The sequence below is a fragment of the Tamandua tetradactyla genome, chromosome 1 (genome assembly GCF_023851605.1).
Source record: "Tamandua tetradactyla isolate mTamTet1 chromosome 1, mTamTet1.pri, whole genome shotgun sequence".
NCBI lineage: Eukaryota > Metazoa > Chordata > Mammalia > Pilosa > Myrmecophagidae > Tamandua > Tamandua tetradactyla.
The window spans coordinates 186049378-186057377 of record NC_135327.1 but is presented as its reverse complement, the minus strand read 5'-3'; the positions used below and the strand labels follow the sequence as shown (position 1 = coordinate 186057377).

General features: G+C 38.6%; 1 pseudogene; it reads left to right on the top strand.

The window, feature by feature from the left end:
• The first annotated feature begins 201 nt into the window (after positions 1-201).
• On the top strand, positions 202-1320 carry LOC143679714 (E3 ubiquitin-protein ligase RING2 pseudogene; annotated as a pseudogene).
• The last annotated feature ends 6680 nt before the right edge of the window (positions 1321-8000 follow it).

Genomic DNA, 8000 nt, shown 5'->3' with positions numbered 1-8000 from the left:
CACAGGTCACAGGTTGGAAACTCCAAAGAAGGTGTAGTTGAATTCCCCAGGAGAAGACACACATTGGAATCTCTGGAAATGTAAAGTGAAACTGCTGCTTTGGGCAATAATTTGATGCAGCAATCTCACTAGTGGGCATATATCCCACAGAAATGAAAACTTTTGGCCATATCGTGCAGCGGTGCCGGCGGTCTCGGTGACATGTACCAGAATCCTGCTTCCCGCGCCGACCGCGGAGCCGGCTGGGGCAGGAGCACTGCTCAAGCTGTGCGTACAAATAGTCCTCAGCCATTAAGCAAAACATGGGAACTCAGTTTATAAGAATTACAGCAAACACCTCAGTGACTCTATTATAGAAGGCAATAACAGATGGCCTGGAAATTGTAGTTTCACCTCAAAGTCTACACAGTGAATTAACGTGACCAATTTGTCGGGATATGTTGAAAAATGCCATGGCTACAAAGGAGTACTTACATCATTTTTGCGCAAATTGCGTTATCACAGCCCACAGAAGTGGCCACAAAGATGTCCTACCTGTCGGAAGAAGTTAGTTTTGAAAAGATCACTAAGATCAGACCCAAACTTTGATGCCCTCATCAGCAAAATTTATCTAAGTCATGATGATTATGAAGCTCATCAAGAAAGAGTATTAGCCAGGATCGACAAGCACAATACTCAGCAAGCACTCAGTCACAGCACTGAGGAAGGACTATGAAGATACAGACTACAGCGAGGCAAGAAACAACAGACTGAAAATGGTGGTGGAGCAGAAGATAATGGTGACAGTTCTCACGGTAAATGCATCCACACATGGCAATCAGGAAGCAGGACCTAGTAACAAGTGGAACAAAACATCTGATGATTTTGGGCTTGAACTTGATAATCACAATACAACAGTGTCACTTGATCCAGTAATGAACGGTGCTAGTGAAATTGAATTAGTCTTCAGGCCTCATCCCACACTTACGGAAAAAGATGACAGTGCACAGACAATTACCTAAAGATTTCAGGCAATGCCACTGTTGATCACTCATCCAAATATTTAGCTGTGAGGTTAGCTTTAGAAGAACTTCGGGGCAAAGGAGAATCAAATCAGATGAACCTTGATATGCCAGTGAGAAGCAGTATACTATTTATATAGCAATAGCCAATGACCAGTTCACTGTATGAAATGGCTCTTTTTCTTTGGAATAGGTCAGTGAGAAATACTGGAAAGTGAACAAACCCATGGAACTTTGTTATGCACCCACAAAGGAGCACAAAGAAGCATTTCCTAAAACCAATTCTGAGAAAGAACTTTTTTATAGTCTATTGCTTTAATATTAAAGATGTACCGTCATTGCTTTTATGGACAGAACTTTAGATATGTTGTTCAGTTTTCTTTCTGAGCCATACTCGTTTACACTATCAGAATCTTCTCCTCTTAATTTAAGATTTTCGTTTTGGAACAGACTTCAATTATTCTGTACTTTCTTTTCCTTTTAAAAAAATTTAAGTTGCGTATTTTCAGAATGTGGTTCTATTTAGAGCCTTTTTCTGACCCAGGAATTTTTTCATAGTTCTTGATTTTTAAATGAAAATTTAGTTGGCCATCCTTCTCCCTCTGCCTTTAAAAGTTTTTTATGCCTACAAAATGTTAAATAATATGTATTTTGACTATTCTTCCTCCAGAATCTTTAGTTTTCTATATTAACTATAGTATTTTCATGAAGACCAAGGCTCAAATTTACTGTACTTAAAAACAATTCTCATAGGATTATTAATTTCATGGTATTTTCTTCCATATCTCATTTCAAAAAGAGGTTCTTTGTGAACTTATGACCATTGTCATGCAATGTTATTTTTTTTCCGTTTTTTTCTCGTAATAATTTTCGAATTTCTGGTCCTGGGGAAGAGCATCCAAACATTCATTTACAGATTTCACTGAAGTAAAATTAAATTGTTTTTCTGTGATCTTCAAGTGTGTATTTAAAGAGTTTTTTTTTGTATTCTACTGTCACTTCAGTTCCTTAATTATGTGTTTCATGTTTTTGCCTCTTAAAACACCAAAGATAAGGAGATTTGCACTTTAACCTGATGAAAAGTACAAGATGTGTTCACAGCTTCCCTTTCGTATTGGTAGCCATCTAAGTTTCAAAAATAACATGGCACATAGAAGTAACAATAGAAAAAAAAATTTGTTCTGTTTGAAAAGTGTGTTCAGCATTTTAGATTGCCAGATCAATTGATAAACTTGATGCTTTGCTAATTATACTCTAGAGAAGGAAGTTAGCAGAGCTTGACCCTTGCCTTGCTATATAGTGAAAGATAATCTGTAGAATGCTAAGCAGTAGGACAAATTCATTCAACTCTTCTTAATTTGGTTTTATATGGAGAGGACAGTGTTACAGTTCTGGGTGTTTGGGAGCCGAAGGGCTTTATGCTGACAGGTCAGAAAAGATTGACTTGTGTATTATTTTTCATCTCTGTCCTGATTTTAATGGCATGTTTCCAAGTTTACATTACCACAGTATTTACAAAGATATGTTTGCACTGAAAATTAACCCCAAAGGGTTTTTGAATAGAGGGGCTGTCCTCCAGTTTCATGGTAATTAAAGCCTATCTAGTCATTGTAAATATTTATCTGTCAATTGTGATAGATTGGGGACAGTTTGATGTTTTAAATCTTCAGCCCAGTATGAAAATTTCAAAGCTTATTCAATTTTTTAGTGGAGATATTTAAAATCCGTTTTTGCAGTTTTTTTGGTAATCTGTGCCATAGTATTTGAAAACCGCCAAAATTTAAGGGAAACTTTGTATTCAATTCCTTTTTTGGTATAGTGTTAAATTATATAGATTATTAATGCATGTCCACTGAATATAGCCCTGGTTTTGTGATAGAACTGCTTAGATTTTATTGGCAACATTAGATTAGTGGTTGTATTAAATAACTAAATTCCCATTGTGATCATTAATTGAAATTTTGTCTTTAAGCAAAAAAGTTATTTGTGAATATAAGCTTTGTGCTTAGAGAATGTATGTGTGTTTATCTGTCAGTATGGGAGGATATAAACTGTTTGCATCATTAGTGCACTCATTGGATGTGTAATCCTTTGCAAAATATAATTATAGGTATTTCATAGAAAAAAAAAAAACACAACCACTTATGTCAACATAAAAACCTGTGCGGGGCAGCTTTATTTGAAAAGTCAAAAACTAGAAACCACCAAAATGTCCCAGAATAAATGGATGCTTAAACAAAATGTGGCCTATTCAAACCACAGGATGTTATTTAACACTAAAAAAAAAAATGAACTATGAACTTGAAAATATAATGACTTGGAAGGACCTCAAGGGAATTATGCTGAATGGAAAAAAATCTCAAAAAGTTATACTATATGATTCCATTCATAAAACATTCAGAAATGATACAATTATAGCAATGAACTAGTGGTTCCCATGGGTTAGGTATGGTGGGGAAGTTGTGCTTCTACACGTGCAAATGACAGAACTGTAAACATACTGCACCAATGTGAATTTCTTGATGTTGAAATTTCACTGTAATTGTGTAAGATATAATCATTGGTGGAAACTGGATGAAGGGTGTCCAGGACAAAATTAGTTGGACTAATTTTGCAACTTCCTGTCAATCAATGATTTTAAAATATATATCAAGAAATGCATCTTGGGCAGTGTGACAGTGGCGCAGGAGGTAGAATTCTCACCTGCCATGCAAGAACCCGGGTTCAATTCCTGGCACCTGGCCATGCAGAAAAAAAAGGAAAAGAAAAAGGAATGAATCTCTAAGTATGTAAAAACTACAAAAAGAATATTGTGTTATAATTAGAAAAACTATTCAGAAGAACAGAATGAGAGGGGATAGAAGGAATTAGAAAGGACAGGGTAGTTTAGGGTATATAAACATAGCCACATTTAATCATTCCGATGGTGAAGACAAAGGCAGGGTGACTGCTAATCATCAACTGAACAAATCCAGGCTAGAGAACTGCACAGTTTTAAGTTAATCACTTGAAAGCCTAATGTGTGATAGTCACTCCTAATCCTGGACTCTGTGAGAAATGTGTCACGCTCTGTGAAAAATGTGTGAGGAATCCTAGAAACTAGCTTTCCATAGCATTAGATAACTTTAGTAGGAAGACCAAAATTACCTAATGTTGTAGCTCATTATATATTTTTATTTTATTTATCTTATTTTTCTCATTATAGCTCATTATATTTTGTTCTTGCTTTGCCTAGAAACAAATAGAACAACAGACCCATATCTTCCCTGCTGATAAAGGAGGAGCCTAGAAAGACTGCTCAGGATATCTGGGAGCTGGGGTTGAAGGCAAAGCACCAGGGTTTCTGTACAGGGAGGGGGTGATTCTGCAGTGCTGTGGCTAAGCTGCTGGCACAGAGATACATAGCTGAGTCCTCAGGTTCTGTGGGCTCAATCTTCAGCGTGGAGGATGATCCCGTAGACATATTCGCTGAGAATCGAATCTTGGGCATCCCTGTGTCATCTATAGGAGCCTGATTACGGAAGTAAATCAGCAGCTGCAATTCCTGCCCCGAGGTCTGTCTGTACCAGAAAAGGATGCTATGGCCTGGAATTGGCTTACAGCTTAGAGTTACTGCTCGTTTCCTCTCTGTCACCTTGTTCCTTGGTGTCTGGGTGACGCCAGCATCTATGTGCTCTGTAGAAGATGACAGAATGTGAGAACAGAATAAAGAAAATAATTGTAATCATAAGTGGAAATATCCAAAAACTCCTGGAGACTCACCTACTCCCAGGAGATAAAGAGCCACACAGCAGAAGGTCCTGGTGGCCATGACAAAGGTGGGCAGGAGGAGGCTTGGCCCAGATGAGGCCTCTGTGGCCGCGAACAGAGGATCAGGGAACTCTGGGCCTCTTGTCTCCACAGGGTGGAGAGTGGCATGGCAGTGACGTCACTGTCCTAGGACACTCGTCATAGGTCTGCTCATAGGACCTCCTTCCAAAGGTGACTGTTATTCCTCTGCAGAAGACTGCCTCAAAGGAGACTGATTAAGAAAGACTGCCTCAAAAAATTGGAACTATCCAGGATACAATAGTCTTATTCAAAGACTCCAAGCAGTTTCACTTGTTACCCCTTATAGCTCCAGTGCTTCAGTGGCCATCACACATAGCATCTGCTATTCTACCTCTTCTGATGTGTCACATATGAGACTCCTGCAGGGTATTTCAGTTGGGTTTACTATCAGAATCTCAAATTCTGAGTATCAGTAAATGACTATTTTATTTCAAGACCTTCATTATTCTTGGCTGCCATGCTCATTACTAAGGGTCCTAAATGAATGCCCTGGGAATAGGATTGTGAAGATTTTATTGCTAGTGGAGATTGGAGGCTGACAGTCTTGGGCTACATGACTTTCCCTAGCTCACTGCAGACAGTGCCTCCTTTATTTCTGCATCCCTAATTCTTAAGAGGTCCAAGTTAATTTCTCTATGGTAAGGCTCAAGACTGCATTAATCCTTTAGTCACTGGTGTGAATTGTGCAATGATGAGCAAAGACTTTCCCTTTCCTCAGGGAACCACAACAAAGCACTCTCCAGTTAACTGTAATCTTCCTCTTACTCCTAGCAAAAATTCTAAAAGGCTCTTCAGTGGGCACCACCTGGCTGTCTCCCTATGGTAAGGCAATCATACCCACAAATGAACTACTTCTAGTGGTGGAAATGAAAACTCTGGAAAATGACCTTGTTCTTGGACTATTATAAATAACAAGACCTCTTCAAGAGAAGAATGAACACATTAGTACCATGTCCTTGCAGTTGGCACAGAGCTACACTGCTCCAACTCCTGAAACTGGGGAGTATGTCAAGATGAGAGAGAAACATATGACTAGCTAGCTTTTAAGTTATGATAATGAAAGTTTCATAATAGTAGAGAATCAGCGGGGCTCATTCCCTGGTTGGGCATCTATTGGTATGTCTGTGTATGTGTGTTTGTATATGCACAAGTAAGCACATATGCATTTATGATCGGCATTTTATTTATAGTTTGCGCTTTTCCTCCAATCAGGTGTCCTGAGGGTCTTTGGCATCCTGGCACCTGTGAGTGAAGGAGGCAGAATGTGGGTATAGAGCTAGGAGGGAAGATGATAACAGACTCACAGAAAGCACTTTCAATGAAGCGTAGCAATCCACGGTGGAGATCTTTTTTTTTTTTTTTTACTTGCATCCAAGATTTACCTTTTTGAGGATACAAAGGGTCACAAAACAGAGGAGCTGTAAGCATAGGACAAGTTTAGAACTTAATTGGGATATCTTCTTCTTCAATGCTCAGCGGAAAGAAAAAAAACAGACTTTGGATTGCCCAGGCCCAGATAATTTTTTTCTGGTTATCTTAATGTGTCTTTGGACTTTTGAATGTTTGTGGTCTCCCAGAGTTGGAACAAAGTCTCATCCTCCCTACAACCCAGCTTAAAAATTTCCAATACAACAATAGTATAGGATTTTGAGGGAAGCCCATGCTAACAACTTCTTAGATGTTCCTGATACAGTTTCCCTGTATCAGATGTTCCTGATACAATTTTTCTTTCCCTGTATCAGGGTATGCAGTTTTTTCCAACTAGCTCCTCTACCACTACATCTTTTGTAAGCTCAGAGGTGCCCCATAGAAGACAGATAGATCCACATGGCCTATCAAGCTCATTTCCTTATTCTCTTTTTAGTGAATTAACAGAGAAATGGCTCAGCGATCTGCATTAGCTTACAGAGTAAGATCCTCATTTCTAGCAAGGCCACTTTGACCTGGAAGATTCCAGTGCTGCATAGTCACAGAAATGTACCATGCTTTCTTGTCTCAGTGAATACATAGAGCATTTGGGACAGGGTCCTGATCTACTAGAATGTTGGCCATTTTTTTTGCAGTCTTCCTATGTCCCACCTAAGCATATCCCTCTGTGGATTAATGAGTTTTGGGTTGGAGGATGGTGAGGGGTAGGAATGGTATGTGCTCTCTTATTTTTTCACTTGTATGTTCTCTCCTATTTTAATTTGAACCACAGAGTTCTTGCCCTTTGTATATCCACGGTCCCTTTCCATGACAACCTTCCCACCAATTCCAGGCTCACCTTTGACCAGAATCCATTTGCAAAACAATGGAAGAAGTCTTTCTAACACTCTCTAACACTTATTTGCTATGTGTAAATCAGGCTTACTATTCAAGAAATAAACCTAATATTTTCATTAATCCGCCACCTCTAGTGGTAACTTCTCAGCACCTTCACAGAGCCCTTTGAATGCTGGTGGGACTGTGGTGCCTCCTAGTGGCTGATAAGGCAGAGTCATTAGAAATGAGCCCTTTGTCAGGATCCAAAGTGAAATACACTGTGTTACATTGGTACAGGGGCAATGGGAGGTTAGAATTGTTGGTATTTTAGGGTTTCAAAATAATTATCCCCTCTTTTTAAGATTGAAAAAATGTAAGAGAAAGATACTGAAGCCAAAATGTGACCTTTAGTACTAGTAAAGGTGGAGCTAAAATGTGCAGCCTAAGTGCACTGGATAGCATTCTCCTGAATTGATACACCCATTCCCGACTACCTCTACTTAAAGTTTCTAGGCTTCTTCACTGCCTAAAGAGTATGCCCACTAATTTTACTATAATTCTATAAACAATACACATTTCCTTAAAAGGGCCTAAGGAAGATTAATTCCCATCATCACTTTTTTCATCAACTCCCTCTCTTTTCTCAAATTCTAAATGTTGCAGGCCTTGAGTAATATTTCCTTCCATTACAGCTTTTTGTTTCTACAAAAATGGTGTAAATTTAATCATATTATTTCCCTCTGCTATTACCTAATCCTTTAAGAAAGATTAAGCTGAATATCTAAAAGTTTGATATGCTTTTTAAATTGATCCCATTCCTTTTCGGATACAAATCGTGTCAGCAACATTCACTGGAATTGTGTACCTTCTTCCCTTTGGTCTTTTTTGTTTGCATTCCGGCCCAAGGCATTATTGCTTCTAATA